Below are 17,943 nucleotides of genomic sequence, written 5' to 3'. Positions count from 1 at the left end.
GCAGGCTCCAGGCTCTGAGCAGTCAGTACAGAGTCCAATGCGGGGTTTGAAACCATGGACCTTGAGATCATGACCTGAACCAAAGTCAGATGCCCACAAACTGAGCCACCCAGGCACGCCCTCCCTTTTTAAAAATCTCTTTGTTTTTAATAGGGAGATTATACTTGTTTTTATAGTTCACAAGAGTGTTATATGGATGTGAAAATGCTTGGGAATAGTTTTATAAATGCCAGGCAGTGGAGGATGTGCAGCTGAGGGAGTCTTTTGGAAGATGGGCCAAGCTCAGAGATGTGTTCAGGGCCGTTAGGAATAGCAGACTTGTTGCCATAGTTAGGGTGAAATACGCCAGGTTTGCCTGGGACATTCCTGGTTCTTGTCTGAAATCCTGGCATAAGTATTAAGGGTACTCTTTTTATTTTTAGGACTGTTTTAGTTTGGAAGCTCTTATGGTCTCTTTATAGAAGATGTAAGTCAGCAGAACACTAACGTCTGCCTCAGTAGTGAAGTTCTGTTGTTCATCTAATGGTGGTGGTCAGAGCCTGACCAGGACCGAACATGAAGATCAAATGCTTGATTCAAGTCACAGGGGAGCCAGCTGGTGTCTAGGGCCCTTTTCTCACCACGCAGGAGAATTCTGCAATTGGCCTGGAATGTCTGCAAATGGGCCAGCTCGTGAGGTGGTTCCCAGAGAGCCCAGCCCATTTGAGGAAGAGCAGATTTCCACGTGGGGCCACATGCCCCTTCTCCCCGCTCTGGCCTTGGCTGTGCAGCTACAGGGCATGGGCCGAAGCATGCAGGCTTGTGATGACCAGAGGTGCAGTACATGAGGGGGTCGCTCCATGGTAGGCAGAAAACTGAGCGATGGAAATGTGTGGGCTGGGTGGGAGGTGGACGGTGTCCTGTCCTCCTTCCCCCAGGCTGGCCAGGCAAGTGTGAGCAGAAATTACTGGGTTCTTTCTGGTGCCCCAAATCTCTGACAGCTGTCAAATGTGAAGAGGACAGTTTGTGTCCCTTGAGGGACTAGCTGCTTCCTAGGGTGGCCTGGGACACATCCTTAGATCCTAATTGGAGGAAGGAGTGTGAGGGGTTTCGGGCCCTTATCTGTGGACATCTGTAGAGTTAGGGTCCAACTTGAAAACGAGGACTGGCATTTTGGAAGCTGAGATTCAATCAGTACAACTTGGCATTTTCTAGAGGTGGAAGAGGCATGGGTCTTGAACCACAATGTGTGGGTTGTAATTTTGGCTCCATTCACCACTGACCCACTCACTATGTGGCTTCAGACAAGTTGTGCTTTCTCCCCAAACCTGTTTTTCCATCAGTAAATTGGGGTTCATTCTTATCCCCACGATCTCATACTGCCTCATCTATCCCTCACTCAGGAAATAAAGGGGCTTTGTAGAGTCAGGACACCTATTTTCTTACCCAGTATGCACAGAGCACCTGTCATGGGCAGTGTGTGGTGGGCACAGGAAAATAACAGTGATCGAGACAGTCATGGTCTTGGCACTCATGCACGTGCTGTTTCATGGGAAGAGACCCATAGTGAACCAGTAAATGGCAGAGAAAGTAGCTGGATACCCTGTAAAATGTATGAAGAAAACATACAGGATTCTGAGAGAAGAACATACCTGGGTGGGGGAAGCAGGTATTTCATAGATAAGGTGACCTAAGAGGACACATGGCTGAGGGTGACCTTCAAGCTGAGATCTGAGCATGAGGAATCTGCTCTGCAGATTCGCAGAAATGTGTTCCTGGCAGAGGGACACGTGGTGAGTCCCCTGTCCATTCCTGCACATGGTTTACAGATGATCTTTCCTTATAAGGATCATGGGAGGGAGTCTGAGCCCATTGGGTTAAGGCTTAACCCCATTTCCAAGATAGATTATTAGAAAAAGCAAGGTGCAGAACAAGGTGTCTGAGTATCATCTGTTTAAAAGGGATGTGTGCTTACACATATGTGATTATATATGTACTTACTCATGTGTGCTTATACATTTGCAGAAATCTCTAGAAAGGTACACTAAAAATTGGTGGTTGTGCCTGAGAAGGGAATCTGGAGGACTGAGGGTAAAAGGGAGACTCATTTGTAACTGCATATCTACTTGTACTGTTTAATTTTTTTTTTTTTTAGCCACATGCATGTATTACTTTTTCAATGCAGAAATCCAGTTGTTTAAAAATACGTGTGCTTACTTAAAGGAAATGTTTGTAGGCCATTTGGCAACAAAAGTAAGACTGGTATACAAGTAGGGATATGTGGAGTCTTCCAGGTGCCAGGAAAACAACCGGGTTTGGGACCGAGGGTAGGCCTGGGCCAGCTCTAGCCTGGAGAGCCCTGGAGAGGGGCGTGACTGACCCCGGGTATCCATTCCCACAGGCTCAGACCTAGTTCCATGGTCTTTTTTCTCACTGCAGGTGACAGGGGTGCCCGTTTCCCCTCTCTGACTCTCCTGAGTGTGTTTCTTTGAGCCTGAAAATTGCAGCCCCAACCCTCACACATGCGTTCTTACTGTAATCATTCATGGGCACATTCAGTTCTCTTACAGGATTATGTACCCCCAGAGTTGTTAGCATACATAGAGCCTCATGCCGCGTCATTACTTCAGGAAGCATGGAAGATAAATATAACAAGATTCACTTGCCCCTGTAGATTATTTATCATTCCTCCTTCATGCTATTTTTAAAGTGGGAAGGCCACTGATAACAATTCTCATCATGGATGAGGATGAAATCTTCCAGTAACTTTATAGAAAGCCCCCTGAATGATTGTTAGAATGAGGTGTTTAAATTAATTTAATTTTCTGTTTTACTGTGTGCTTTCCTCCTGTTTTGTAATTGAAGTTCTTAAAGCATGCTTATATTTACTTCCTTACCTGTGGGGGCAATAAATGCTTCAGCTACCTGGAGTCCTCTCTCCCCCAGAACAGAGCTGACAACCACTGAATACAGGGAGAAGTTTAATCACTGTCAAAACGGCTCAAGGTTTCTTTGTGATAATACTAACCCTTACTCATAAAGACACTGCTTTCTCAGAGCTTGTTCTCATTTTGTATATAACTTTAAGAAGTAGAGTTTTCTAATTTAGACATCTACAAAACCTTAGGGTAAAGGGGAATAGTTAGAGACACATGCCTTGACCTCAGCAGGAAATGACAACTTAATGGCACAGAAAAGAAACATAAAAAGCAGAGCCCTGATTTCAAGAAATCTAGTATCAGGGATGTATTCATACAGAGACAAGAAAGTTCTATGTGCCCCCAAACATTATAGTAGTGGATATGCAGGCAATGATTCTGAATCTTCAAGGAAGGTTATGTTCTGAATCTTTTGTTTAAAGAAGACAGAAGTGAGTAAATTTTAGAAAAATTTTATCAGAAATAATTCACATCAAAAATATTTTTCAAATATGTATTTATTTTTGAGAGAGAGAGAGAAAGCATGAGTGGGGGAGGGGCAGAGAGAGAGAGGGGTGGGGAGAGAGAGAATCCCAAGCAGTCTCCACACCCAGCATGGAACACTATTCAGGGCTCAATCTCACGGCTGCAAGATCATGACCTGAGCTGATACCAAGAGTTGGCACTTAACTGACTGAGCCACCCAGGTGCCCCAGAAATAATTAACATTTAAAAATTCTGTGAGGGCACCTAGGCGGCTCAGTCAGCTAAGTGTCCGGCTTCAGCTCAGGTCATGATTTCACGGTCCGTGAGTTCGAGCCCCATGTCAGGCTTTGTGCTGACCGCTCAGAGCCTGGAGCCTGCTTAGGATTTTGTGTCTCCCTCTCTCTATCTCCCCTCCCTGCCCCCAGCTCACATTCTGTCTGTCTCTCTCTCTCAAAAATAAATAAACATGAAAAAAAAATGCTACAGTACAAAGAATGTTTCTTTAACAGGATAAGGAATGTTTGTCTAAACCAATATCCACCTTTGTAGAAAATAGGAAAACAGGGGCGCCTGGGTGACTCAGTTGGTTAAGTGTCTGTCTTTGGCTCAGGTCATGATCTCGTGCTCTGTGAGTTCGAGCCCTGTATCTGAGCTGACAGCTCAGAGCCTGGAGCCTGTCGCAGATTCTGTGTCTCCCTGTCTCTCTGACCCTTCCCCATTCATGATCTGTCTCTCCCTGTCTCAAAAATTAAAAAAAAAAAAAATTAAAAAAGAAAGAAAATAGGAAAACAAAAGACATTCCCATTAAAATCAGCAATATAGTAAGAATGATCCCTCCCTCCCGAGATTTAATATCACTCTATGCAAGAAGTCATGGAACTAGAAAACAAGAGGTATAGCTATTGAAAAGAAGAAACAATGTGACCATTATTTTAAAATTGTAAAATCACCTTCTAAGAAAATTTAAGAGCACTGATAGAAGTATTATTAACATTAGTAAGAGTTCAATTAGGTGGCCAGGCTACATAAATACTTTATATGCTATAACTTTCCCAAGTATTAACAATAGCTAGCTGGAAAAGTATGTAATACAAAAGATCTTATTTTAGTTATTTAAGCATGTAAAATACCTAGAGATGAGTAAGAAATATGTTGAATTTAGAGTAATTAAAAATGAATCACTGGAAAAGTGTACCATGTTCATGAACTTGGTACTTTTGAGGTATGTGAGACAATGCTTCTTGAAAACGAGGTGGAACAGTGTTACAGTTAAATTACTCTGATCCAAGTGTCAGCTTTACTACTTACTGAATGTGTAATTCTGGCCAAATTACTAAATACTTCTGGGCCTAAGTTTTCTCATCAATAATAACAATTACCTCATAACATTGTTGTGAGTTATTATGTGGCAAGAGTAGGGCACTGCCTGCTACATAGCAATGGCTCATTAAATATGAGCTAGGGGCGTCTGGGTGCCTTAGTCAATTGAGCATCCAACTTCAGCTCAGGTCATGATCCCACTGTTCTCGAGTTGGCGCCCCACATCAGGTTTGTGCTTACAGCTTAGAGTCTGGAGCCTGCTTCGGATTCAGTCTCTCTCTCTCTCTCTCTCTCTCTCTCTCTCTCTCTCTGCCCCTCCCCCACTCATAACTCTATCTCTAAAAAAATAAATAAATATGAGCTATTAGTTTTATACTAATTCCCCTAAATTAAGTTTTTAGTTTGTGGGAATATCAAAAATCTAAAAGATATAGACCCAAGTGGATATAAGAATGTAATTTATCATGCAGCATTTCACAGCAATTGGTAAGGAAGGGTTATTCAATAAGTAAGCTGGGGCAATTCACCCATTACCAAAAAAAGTTAGCCTCTCACTCTGTACCAGTGTTCTTCAGAGTGTGGCCACAGCCATCAGAATTCCTTGGAGCACTCTTAAAATGCAGATATTTAAGCTTTAGGCTATACTTCATATTAAAATGTGGGAACTGCTGTCATAACCCACACATCAAAATACATTCCAGATGAATTACTGGGATAAATGTCAATGTTGTCATCTACAGCCAGAAGACAGAATGAGGAAATATTTACAGTATCCTCCGTATTTTCAATGTAAGATCTTTTACAGTTTGGTAAGAAAAATATGAATACGTAAGAGTAAAAAGGGCAAACGCCGTGAATAACCAAACCACAAAAGAAGAAGAGAAAAGGCCAAATAAGCCTATGGAAAAATGCCAGACTTCACTAACACTCAAAAGATGCACATTAACACAACATAGCATTTCTCATATTTCAGGAGGGAAAGTACTTTAAAACTGACAAGATCCAGTGATGGTAAGGATACAGTGAAATGGGTATTTTGACATTCAGGTGAGGGTGGGAATACTAAACCAGCTTTCTGAAATACCTTGTATGGAAAGCCTGAAAAATATCTATCCCTGGGGGCCAAGCTATTCATCTGCTATGAATTCACCTTGGGGAAGAATCAGAGATTCATATACAGACTTAGATATGCAGGTATTTGTCGTGGCATTATTTTAATAGAAAAAGATTGGAAACAGCTGACACGTCCAACAATATGGTAATCGTTAACTAAATTATGGCCCATCCATAAGATGAATACTCTGTGGTCATTAGGAATCATGTTTTTGAAGAATCCTGTCATTAAATTACCTGAGAAAATGCTTACTATGTAGCAAATGAAAACTCCAGGATATAAGCTATATGTAGCATGATTTCTTCTTCTTTTTTTTTTTTTTATTAAAAATAATCACTAACAGGGACGCCTGAGTGGCTCAGTCAGTTGAGCGTCTGACTTCAGCTCAGGTCATGATCTCACTGTTGACGAGTTCGAGCCCCACATCAGGCCCTGTGCTGACAGCTCAGAGCCTGGAGTCTGCTTTAGATTCTGTGTGTCTCTCTGTCTCTGCCCCTCCTCCACTCGCACTCTGTCTCTCTCTGTCTCAGGAATAAATGAACATTAAAAAAATTTTTTTTAAAAGATAATCACAAACATAGATAAAAGATGGAGAGAAGGAAAAAATATACCAACATTTTAACGGTCCTTGTGTCTGGGTGGTTGGATTTGAGCAATTTTTATGTTCCTTATACTTTTCAGATTTTCAAAGTTTTGTGCAATGCACATGTATTTGTAAATGAGAAAAATATTAGTTGAAACATCATAAAACAGATGAGACTGGCTGAGAGACTTTGAACATGAGTCGTATTTTAAAAAGGTAATGGTACAAAGACTCTGGTCCTGCGTTCAGGAATGAATCAGTGAAGCAGAATGGATCCATCAGAATCCGGTGGTTTGGGAGGGGCCGTGCGGCGTGAGGGTGGACAGGCAGGCTGGGGGCAGAGTGTGTGGGGCCTTGCAGGTGGCGCAGCTGCTCAGAGAGGCTGGACCCCCTCTGAGTAACCCCCATCCTGCAGACTACCCTGAGCGGGCACCAATGAGGCCTGCACCCCCGAGGACTCACTGCAGCACATCAGTGCATCTAAACATGTCACTTGGGCAAAGGCATTTTGGTAAAGGCCAATTCCCCTTTGGCCTCTGTTCCTTTGAAAGGAGAGGATCTCTGGTATAAAGAGTTTGCTTTTGGAAAACCCGCAGGTTGCCAATACAGTTCTCTGGCTGAGCTTTCTCTCCTCTTACCCTAGCACCCAGCCTAGCCCCAGGACCTTGGCTGCTTGCTGGCCCAAAACCGCGGACGGGGATTCTGAAGACCAGCATTTCCTCATTGGTATGGCGCTCAAGGCCTGGGAAGGTGCAGTGTCTGTTGGCTACCCCAAAATGGATGATAGTGTCACCTGAGGACACCAGAGGCCGGGAAGGTTGGTCTCAGGTAGGTTTGGACAAACAGCAGAAGGCTCACGACAGCGAAGCCCTTTACACTGGGTGTGGACTCTTGCCGTGGGAACTCAAAATAGTAGCTGCCGGACCTTGGGCTTATCCCTTCACTTCAGTGGTAGACCTCAGGCCCCCCTTTATGAATGAGTTCTCCATTGGTAATAAGTGCCCTGAGGGGCCATGTGAGGCTTAAGTAAGCAAATGTATGCAAAGCATTTATCTCAACCCGACACAGAGGGAGGTGCTCTGTAAATCACAGTTACAATGAGTTTGGCCTTTCTCTCTTCCCCCACCTATGCGGCAGGTGGTCTGTGGTGCCAGGTGCATTTTATCAGCTGATAAAATGCACCTGGCACATGTGCAGCCAGACTCCAGGGGCTGCAGGTTGTCATTATTATTACTGATGCTGCTCTTGCTGCGGCCTCTGTCTGGGCACTGCGTGAGGAGGTGACAAGGCTCTCTAACCCCCACCTTCAGTGGGGCCCGCAGCTCTTAGGTCTTTATGACAACAGGCTTCTCACTGGCTCCCTTGTCTGCTTGAGCTGCTCAGGGATGGAAAGCAAGTGGGTGGGAGCCTGAGTGGGTGTGGTTATTCCCTGAAATGAGCGCAAAGCCTGGCTTTGCCTTCTGTCTTCCCCCCTTTCACTGTTTTGCAAACTCTGTTCATAGTAACCTCCTTAACTGGGCCCTTGAGAGCTGCTGAGCAGGGTCACTGAGTCACCCGAGAGCCCGGAAGCCAGGCACTGAAACCACTGTCCCCCGTCCCTGATCAAGGGCAGCAGAAGTGTTGACATTTCTGTCCGCAGCGTCAAAAGGCAGGCGCAGCAAACAGGGCCCACCTCCGAGTGGGCCATGCTTGACCTGAGTGGGAGACAAAAAGGTTTTATGTTGTGCGCAGACTTTTGGAAATGTTAGTTGTTTTGTGTTTGGTTTACTGGATATTAGGAAAACAATAAAATGCCTTCATTGAATGAGAAAAGCCAAGTTTAAATCAAAAAGAGTCATTTTAATGTTAAGATGAAGAAAAATAAAAAGTTAATAACATAGATGGTAAATGGATGATGGCAGAAGTTGTGGCCATGGTGTGGATGAGCGTTTGAGAAATGCTCTTACGGGGGACCTAGAATTTATCACTATCTTTTGTCAGGTGAGTAGGCCCTTCTGGTTTATGTGTTTTTATGGGTTACCTTAATAGTGGTAAGGCAGTGGATCCTTTAAATTTAACCAAACCTAGAGGAGGCTTTATCAGAAGTTACCAATGTAGTGCTTATTTAAAGCTTGTTTGAGTCTGTTGATACATGGAAAACACAGAATGCATTTTTGGCTGCTATGGTTGGATTAGAATTTTCTTGGCTGGATCAGATCATGGAGGAAATTTCTGTTCATTTTATGTCTGTGGCCAACAGGTCAGATATATGGAACAGAACTGTCCACCTCAAACAGGTAGGGAAGCGTGGCTGATGTGATTAAGTGACATAGCTTCTCTTTCTATGAACTAAGTTGTGGAATCTAAGTGTGCCTGGCCAAGGACTGGTGACACATTCTTGAACACCATCCTTGTTGAGTTTTCTGTCCACTGGGGGTGAGGACCCATCTTCTCAAAGATCCTTACTGTCTTTTATTTAAGACAAGGGCTAAAGTAGCCATGGGGCATTAGAGGAAGGAGTGGTCACCCCTTTTTGGGCAAAGGAGGAGCCTGGATAGGTGAGGGTGAGACCAAAAGTGGTTGTTGACCTATACTTGAAAGTAAAGGTTTTCCAGGTTGGTAAGAGCCTAATGGGAGGAGGAAAATCATGGAAAAAGGCACAGAGGCTGCCAGCCTTGAGAAGACCCAAGCTGTGTGTCAAGATTAGGGTGCCATGAGAGCCAGATGAGGGGAATGTGGTAGGGACAGCAGGAAATGAGGCTTATGAGGTCCTCTCACTATGTGGGCTGAAGAGACCACAATTCCCTACTGAGAAGTAAACTTGTTTCTAGGTCATTGCCTGCATTCTGATTAGTGAGGGTCCTTCTTAGCCAGCTTAAGTGGCTATTCACCCTAAGACTCAGTGGGACATGATGAGGCCCTCTAGACAGAATAGGGGCCCTAACATGTTCCATGCTTCCCTTCCATATTTAGGGCTCAGGGTTTAGTTGTCAGTGTGCATCTGATCCTAAGATGCCTGATTGCATATAGACATTTTAAAGACTTTTGGGTGCCCGCAGGTAGAATAGGGGAAGAAGGCCATTGAAGGAGAGGCAAGAATATGGGAGAAAAACCTCCCCAGACTCCCCATCTTGCCCATGCTGGCTGTGATAACTGCCTGGGAGAGCTGCCTGGCTGGGGATCCTCAGACTTGTGTGGGGTCAGACTTTACATCCTGGTGAGGGGCAAAGGCTGGCAAATTCTGAACGTGTGCCTGGTTCAGTAACACTCCCGCGGTCGCTGAGAGGGCGGATCTTTCCAGGCCCCAACAATGACTTTATATGAGCTGAGCAGCCACCCCTGGCCTGTGAGTTCTAACTGCCCTGTCTCTTATGGGTGTGGACACAGCCTCAGGGTGTCTAAAGGTCAATGGCAGACCCTAAAGCCAAGGCTGAACCTTGATGCAGAAAAGTTGGGATGGGGTGGGGACAAGACTACTCGGAACTGTGGGACTGAACTTGGGCAGCCAGGGTCTACCGGCCTTCATCGCTCCTTTTGCGTTTCTCTGATGAAAGTTTGGACAAGGTGGGTGGTAATGAGTTGATCTGACGTGTCAGATTCCTGAGGCAGATGCTTGAGTATAAACAAGACTTCAAAATACCCAGCCGTTTCTCTGCAAAGTGGGATTTCTTCCATGTCTTCCTGTAAACATTCATGGGCACATGAGCTCAGCTTAAATATCAGTGTTGGTTGTTCTCAGCATTACTGGTCACTGGCTTCTAGATTTTGACATGTGTTTCTGGTGAACAGTGGCTTTTTGGTGGTGGAACATTGGGCATTCAGGCCAAAGCTTTGCCTTATGAAGGGGGAAAACAAGGTTCAGTTTTAAGGAGAACTTTGGGAAAATGTCCAGAGAGTTCCAGCCCATGCATGAATATATGTGTGTGCATATGCATGTGTGTGTGTGTGTGTGTGTGTGTGTGTGTGTGTGTGTGTGTGCAGGCTTCCTAATTCCTCCCTCTTGTGGATCAAAACCCCTGGTGGCTCTCATCAGAATGAATTAGAGCGTGGTGCTCACATCTAAGCGTTAGAGGCATCCTGAAGCCTTGAGAGGCCAGGTCGACCATATGGTCCCAAGACAGTTGACCATGGGCCCATTGGGATGGGGGTCACTCCTTGGGAGTGGGGTGAGGGAGCTGGGCTGGGAGGGATGGGAGGGGTGAGGGATCTGGGAGTTCTGAGTTCCACTGGGGCTATTGCCAAGCTTGGGTGATTCCCTTTGCCTGCACTGCCCCCAGTCCTGGGTGGCCACGCCAGACCTGCCTGCCAGGGCTCCTTGATCATGAACTGATCATCCAAGGTCTTCCCTGGCCTGCCTGGTTATCCTCTTGGAACAGACTCCCAGAAGTAGTCCCACTCATGCTCTGGTTTGGCATGAAGGGGTGGGAGGAACACAGGCAGAAAGGAGAACTCAGGGCCATGGCAGAGGAGGGCAGATACTTGTTATGGAAGAAGCAAAAGACTAATACTCTTGGACTGTTGCTCTCAGATCCACTTGGCATCACAGCAGCGGCCAAGTGCTCAGAATATGGTTTTCAGGCTCCCTTGTGCCTTCTGGCTTCTGGCTGTGTTTGGCTAAGGGTGGCACCAGTGGGAAACTGGACAGCAAGAAGCAGGAGGAAGGCAGGCTAAGTCTCCCTGTCCGTTTAGGGAAGTGCCTAGGGCAGTTGCTGCATCCCTTCTACAGTTCCATTTGCCACAGACAGCTTGGCCCTCTGTGGTCCCAGTTCTGACTGGTGGCCTTAGCTCCTGGGCTCTGGTACTGCTGTCTCTGGCTTATGACCTTCCAGCAGATTCCAGCTATGGACGATGTCTAGGTTGCCTCATTGTTCCCTACCTTGGCCCTCTGCTTTCCTACTACCTTTGTAATTTGTTCCTTGTACTAAAACCCTTCTGTGAAAGTACTTCATGTTTTTTAACTGGGCCATGAATGATCAAGGACTCTCTGTCCCTCCTTTTCATTCCTTACTCTTCCTTCCATCTCCATTCTGCTGAGGAGTCAACATCCAAAGAAGTAATGTCATATGGGGAAGAGGAACATCATATGCCCTATGTCCTCCTTTTGTCTCTCTTGTCACAGAGACCTGAAATGTTATTCCTTGGCCCGTCTTCTTCCTTGAACATTTATCGAGCACCTTTGTGCAGCAGGAAGGCTCTGTGCTGATATTGGGGCTGGGGGCTGGGGCCTGAAATGAAGGGGTAGGCCTGTCTCCCAGGGGCCCTTGCCCACAGAGAATGTGTGTGTGTGGGGCACACACACAAGTGAGGGTCACATGAAGCACCACCCAAGGAGGGAGGTCTGGGGAGGTATGGAGCATGATAGGCCTCCTTTGGCACAGGGAGTCAGGGAGAACTTTCTCGAGAAGGTGGCATTTGGTTGAGTTTTGAAGGATGGGTGGGATGTGTGGAGATGATGGTAAGGAGACATCCGGAGATTAGAGGTTGAGTCTAGGGCTTCTAATTCCTCTGAAGAACTGCAAATCCCTCAACTGTACATCTGTGCCTTAGTGAAGACTCCTAAGCCCTTTCCGTGGAGGTACCACAGCCACAGAGGAGCTTGAGGACAATCCCTACCATGTTTTAGGCAAGTGTAGAATTTTTGAAGGTGCCACTTTAGGGCTGGGTTACCCTCTGATGGAGAAGCCTACCTGGTATTGAGTTTGCTTTCCATATACCTTCTTGGAGGGAGAGACCAAGGTAAGTTGTTGGAGGGAAGGAGAGTGGAAGAGGAGTAAGACGAGGTTTAGGCCTCGGGGTAGCCTGGGAAGAGCATCCCAATGGGTCTGGACTAGCTTAAGGCAACCTGAAGATAGTGGGACCAAAGGGAGGTGAGGTTGGGCATATTGACATCAATCAGTTGTTGACAGTCCCTTGTGTGGGCTGGGGGGTGTTGCAGGAGACCTGTCTCAGAGGATGGACATCCCCTCACTGTTCCCAGGGATACAGCAGAGAAGAGGCTGGTGCATGTGGATAGAGAAAAATAGAACCTCTTTCCCTCTTTCACTCCCGCCTGCCCTCCCTCTCTGCTACTTTGGAGGGATGTCAGAGGTGTCATTACTGAGATTGAGGGTAGGGTTTGAAATATATCATAGATTTAATAATGGAGATTTGTGGGATTTCATCTTGCATGCCTCAGCCCCCCGAGGCCAACCCATGGCCAGATGAGCATATGTGTGAAGACAAGGATATATGTCTACAGGCTGGGGCCAGGAAGCTGCAGCTGGTGCTAGGTTAATTTCCAAAATTAGGCTGTGGTCTCTTTTCATAAAGTCTCCAACAATTATAACAACCGTTAAACTGTGACTTTTTAAGTGGGGCGGGGATGTCATGTTTCCTGTTTTGCCTTGTAGACTGTTGCACAGAAATTCAACTTGGAGTGAACCCGAAGGGGCATCCAGTGCCAGAATCCCGAGTGTTATAGCCTCTTTACGGGAGCACAGCTTAAAGAAAAAAACCCTCCCGGCCTTTAGATATACAGCCAAACACCTGGGTTGGAATCCAAGTGCAGAAAAGAGGCATGGAATGCCAGGAATGCAACACCTGTGGATAAGCTATTGACTCAGAGGCCAGTGTGGTCTCTGAAGACAAGGACTCTCCAGGGCCCCCCTCCACTATCTGCCTCTGGGGGACAGCTGTGTACAGAGGGGCTGGGGGTGATTGTCAGTTTGGTGTTGTGGAAAGATCTGGGGCTTTGGAGTCACTCTGGTTTCTAATCCCAAGGGACATTGGACAGTGCAGGGTGGGAAGTGAGGAAGTAAGACCAAGAAGGGAAGGAAGCCAATAGAGGGTCCAGTGGGTTACCCTATGAGCGACTGGAGGTGCATCAGACTCAGGAGCTCTGAGAGTGCAGGATGTGCTCAGAGTTATCACAGCCAAGGGGTGAGAGGGCTGGGGTGCTGGTCCTACAACTCACATCCCATCAGGGGTTGAGGGCTGCTGCCGGCAGTGAGGGGTGTTGACTCCCCAGCACTCGGGCCTGCTCTGGGCATGTGCTGAGCAGGCTCCACTGGCCAGAGAGAGCCCTAGGACAAAAACGTTCAGGACTTCGTGGTCGGAAGCCATGTAGTTGACATGCTGATGACCAAGGAGGGGGCAGGGCACTAGCGGTAACTGTGGCAGGTACCGAGACCTTAGAGGTTTGTGATCTGATCACTTCATCCACATGAACCTGCTGGGAACCCAGTGGATGATGCCCTCCAGCAGGGGATTTTATTCTCACCCAGCACTTGGAAAGGATCGTGCTCATGCCAGGAATGAATGACTAGGTAGAACATGGCAGACTGCTGAGAATTTGAGGCAAGCAGGCCACTGTCACCATTCTGTGGTGACCTTACCGATGAGGAGCCCGTCTGGACCGGGTGGTGATCTTGTGTTCAGCCAGCTCTCTCAGACACCCAGGCTTGTGGCATCCTCCAATCTCTGCTGTAGCCCTAGGAGGCCTCCTGGGAAGGTGCTAGGTTAATTTCCTGTTAATATCCTGTGTACCAGGCCCCATGAGGAAAGCCTGCAGAATATTGCTGCAGCCATGTTCCTCATCATGGGGGCGATGACACCAAGGCTCCGGGGAAGATAGGGCAGAGACTTGATTTGAGCATCCTGGGCCAAGGGCCTCAGGAATGGAGCCAACTGATGGAGTTTTAGACATTAAACACGTCTTTCCCTTCTGGGGCTGAGGGTGGAAGGGAAAGGGAGGATAGCCATTGAGCTGAGCACCATCCTCATGTGGCATTGCTGGGAGCTGGGCCTGGCCTGAAGGGGGCAGCACCATCTCTGCCCTTCTGCAGTCTGTTCCCAGAAGCCAGGGACAGAAGACGAGGCATGTGGGAGCGCCTGTGCCCTTCCCTTCCTCACTGACCCTGGAGTTCCACGTGAAGCCTCTTGTTGGAAACTTGTACATCTTTCATCTGGAGAAATGGAGAGTTTTGTGGCTGGACGATCAGAGGCCTGCCATGCTGAGTGTCGGATTCTCCAGGTAGAATTTGGGGTATGGTTTGGAGCAGAGAGCAGAGAACAGAAAATGGGGGAGGAGAATAGACTGAAGAGTGTCAGCTCCCTCGTGGTAGGGTTTCCTTTCATGGGCTGATGAATTTCCCGGGAAGTGGGCTCAGGTTGTCCTGTGACTTTTGTGTCCGAGATCTGGACACGGAGCCATGCCTTATGCCCTTGATAAGCTTGCAACCTTTTATCTCTACCCGGCTCCCATCTGTTTGGCAGCTCAAGAATGGCTCTGTGCAACTGGCACTTGGATGATTCTCATTTTAGAAAGATTTCAGGCTGACTTAATGCTTCCAGGGACCAAATTCAAAGGCGAAAACTCCAGGGTGACCCAGCAAATGCCTGATTTTCCAGAACTAATCCGTCCTCCTCGACTTGTCTCCTCACCTCTCCCCGGATCAGCACAGCCGTCAAAGTCGTTCTCATGTTGTGCAAAGTGACAACCGTAATCACAAATGAATGAAACAGGTCTACTCTGTGGAGGAGAATCTAGAGGATGAGTCATTTGAAATGTTGTGCTGTGAGGTTGCTTTGCGCTTTATCCTCATATGAAAAACAGCCATGTGATTTAAAGAGCTTTTCGATCCAGTCATTAGTCCGATTTTAAATGGGCGTTACTTCTTCTCATAGGATATTTTTGCCCTTTATCTAAAACAGTGTTTGGCAGAGGAATTCCTTTGAAGTCAGACCCAGTGAAGGGAGAGGTCTTTGAGATGATGCCAGACTTCTCCCTGCTATGATTTAGATGCCGTCTGCCTAGAATCAAGGGCCGACATGTTGTGTTTCTTAAAATCCCCTCTACCTGTGTGGTTCTCATCCCTCGAGGGTAAAGATGAAAGACTAACCTGAGTGTGGCATCTCATGTGGCTGCATAGTCTTTTCCAGCATCCTCTGGCGGCCTAGCCCTTGAGGCGACGAGATCACGGAGGGCCTTGTATACCTTGTATGCCATACTGCGATGTGTAGGCTTTGTCATGAGGGCCATGGGGAGCCACTAAAAGGCTCCATTCAGGAAAGTGGCATGGAAGCTTAGTGTTGTAGAAGGATGGCTCAGGCTTCCATGTGGTGGATGGATGACAAAAGAGAACCCAGAGGCACCGAGACTTCATGGGAGGCAGGTGTGTACCCAGGTGAGAGAAGACATAGTGGCTTGGACTCAAGCGGGGGTGGAGGGAGTGTAGAAGAGTGTAGAAGAGAGGCCCATTCAAGAATATCTAGAAGATAAACCTTCAAGTCCAGCACGATGGACAGTAAGGTACCAAAGGAGGACAAGTCTAGTTCCTTGCCTGGAAACAGAATGATGTACAAAGTCAAGGTTGACTTTGGCCTCTCTTTCTTGGGAGCCTGTGACTGAACACAGGGGTCTCTAAGCCACTGGGAGGGAAACCTTGTGAAACACAGAGACAAGAGCCCGAGCAGAAAGAATAGTGGGAAGGAAATTCAAACCAATATTTTGAACTATTTTTTTAATCATCATTTCCCAGACAATGTCATTATCCTAATTTGAAAGAGAGTGATTCAATTCATTTTCTATTTGTGGTTGCCAGCCCCATGAATACTTGATGGTTTTGGATTACAAAGCTTCCAGCAGTGGTTCTCAGGCGGTCAATAGAATGGAGGGCAAGGAGAGGCCCGCGTTGAGGTATTGATAGGCTGTGTGCCTCCTCATGTGTCTCCTGCTTCAATAGCATCTATTTTGGGCAGAGTTCTTTCTGAAGCTCTGGCGGGGTGAGGAAAATGAGCATTCTTCCTGCTTCCAGGGCTGGTTGTCAGAGCTCTGGAAATGATCTGTTGTGACAAATGGCAATGGCTTCAGGTTATGTGGGAGGACTGCAGCCCTCAGATGGGTAATTATCTCTGCAGTTTAATGGTGATTGCAAGGAGATGGGGCAGCTGATCCGAGTAATGGGAACATGACAGACGGAATGAAATTGTGGTTGTTGTTGTTTTAGGTTTCTTGTAAGGCAGTGGGTTGTATTAATCACAGACCTGTCTTCCGTATGAAAGATAAGTCGTCTGGAAGAAGTTTGGACTTGAAACATGGCAAAACTCATCATTGCTATGGACTGAGTTGTGCCCCCCTCAAATTCATAATCCCCCCGTGTGACTGTACTTGGAGACAGGGATTTGGGGAGGCAATTAAGGTTAAATCAGGTCATAAGGGAGGGGTCCTAATCTGATAGGATTGGCAACCTTAAATGAAGAGGAAGAGAGAGGGAGAGAGAGAGAGAGATGTCTATGCACGCTGACTGAAGAAAGGCCACGTGAGGACACAGTAAGAAGGTGGCCTCTGCACGCCAGGAAGGGGGCTCTCACCAGCACCGACCGTGCTGGCAGCCTGATCTCTGGCTTCTCACCTCCACACCTCTGAGAAAATACATTTCTGTTAAGACCCCCAGGGTATGGTCTGTTGCTGTGGCATCCCAAGGAGACTAGGACGGAATGAAGATGTGCGAATGGCTCAGTCCCAGTATTTATTTGAATTAAATAAATCAGCAGTCATGGTACTAAGTTTGGAATCAGCAATAACAACTAATTCTCCTGGACTTAGATTTTTGTACAGTGAAGTAGCCAATATGTTCCTCAGTTTTAGAATCTGCATACACATTATGAGCTCTAAAAAAATTTTAGATTTAATTTAAATCTGAAGTTGGCAAGCAGCTGACATATTCCCCATGTGACTTCTGAAATTTCTCAGGGAAAGTACACCCATTTCTCCCCGAGTTTGAGCTCTTTTCTGAGACTAAGTTAGAACTGGGGAAGGCCAAGCGCCTCATGCTACTCTCGTTGCTGTTCTGTGGGGGTACTTTGCCCATGCCTGTCTTTCATGCAGTCCAATTTTTCTGTCCGAGAACAAATTAAGAACTCCATGTTACCTGGGAGATGAGGGAGAGCTGCGTGTGTTTGGCCTGTGGTCTCTGCTGTTTCCTCATTAGGGATGTGGCTACCATTTCTGTTACCCTCTGGGGCAACATTGCTGGCATGGGGTCCATTTTGCAACCCACTATGCTGACAGAGGCAAAGAACAAGAGAAACAATTCAAGAAGGAGGGACAAAATGTCTTCTAGAGCTGACCTGTGATCCAGTGATTGGAAATCTTAGCCAGTGACCAGTCGTCATGGGACCATGAGACCCCTGACGTTGAGTTAGACACCATAGAAAGACACCAGAGCAAGAGGAAGCTTGGGTCCTGCCCTCAAGATGCTCATGATCTCCTTGAAGAAATAAGCCACCCTCAAAAAAATTTTTAAAAAGGGGTGCCTGGGTGGCTCAGTCGGTTAGACATCTGACTTCATCTCAGGTCATGATCTCGCAGTTCGTGAGTTGGAGCCCCATGTCAGGCTCTCTGCCGACGGCTCAGAGCCTGGAGCCTGTTTCAGATTCTGTGTCTTTCTCTCTGTGCCACTCCTCTCAAAAATAAACATTAAAAAAAAATTGGAAATAAGGCCCACACACCAGGAAGCCAAGACAAATCTAAGTAAGTAAGGGTCTTCACAGGCTGACTTCCCCTGGGGGATTTTTTGAGAAGG

General features: G+C 46.7%; 1 protein-coding gene across 1 annotated transcript in view; it reads left to right on the top strand.

The window, feature by feature from the left end:
- Positions 1-7,070: 7,070 nt before the first annotated feature.
- Positions 7,071-17,943, top strand: part of SLC25A48 (solute carrier family 25 member 48) — a 164,214-nt gene continuing 153,341 nt past the window's right edge. Inside the window, exon 1 of the transcript XR_002073205.2 lies at positions 7,071-7,228. The gene's annotated coding sequence lies outside the window, so the exon portion shown is untranslated. The remainder of the gene's footprint in view (positions 7,229-17,943) is intronic.

The sequence above is a fragment of the Panthera pardus genome, unplaced genomic scaffold, assembly GCF_024362965.1.
Source record: "Panthera pardus isolate Hobbes unplaced genomic scaffold, ASM2436296v1 HiC_scaffold_2, whole genome shotgun sequence".
Taxonomy (NCBI): domain Eukaryota; kingdom Metazoa; phylum Chordata; class Mammalia; order Carnivora; family Felidae; genus Panthera; species Panthera pardus.
The sequence above is the reverse complement of the archived record's forward strand: the minus strand, read 5'-3'. Positions and strand labels throughout refer to the sequence as shown.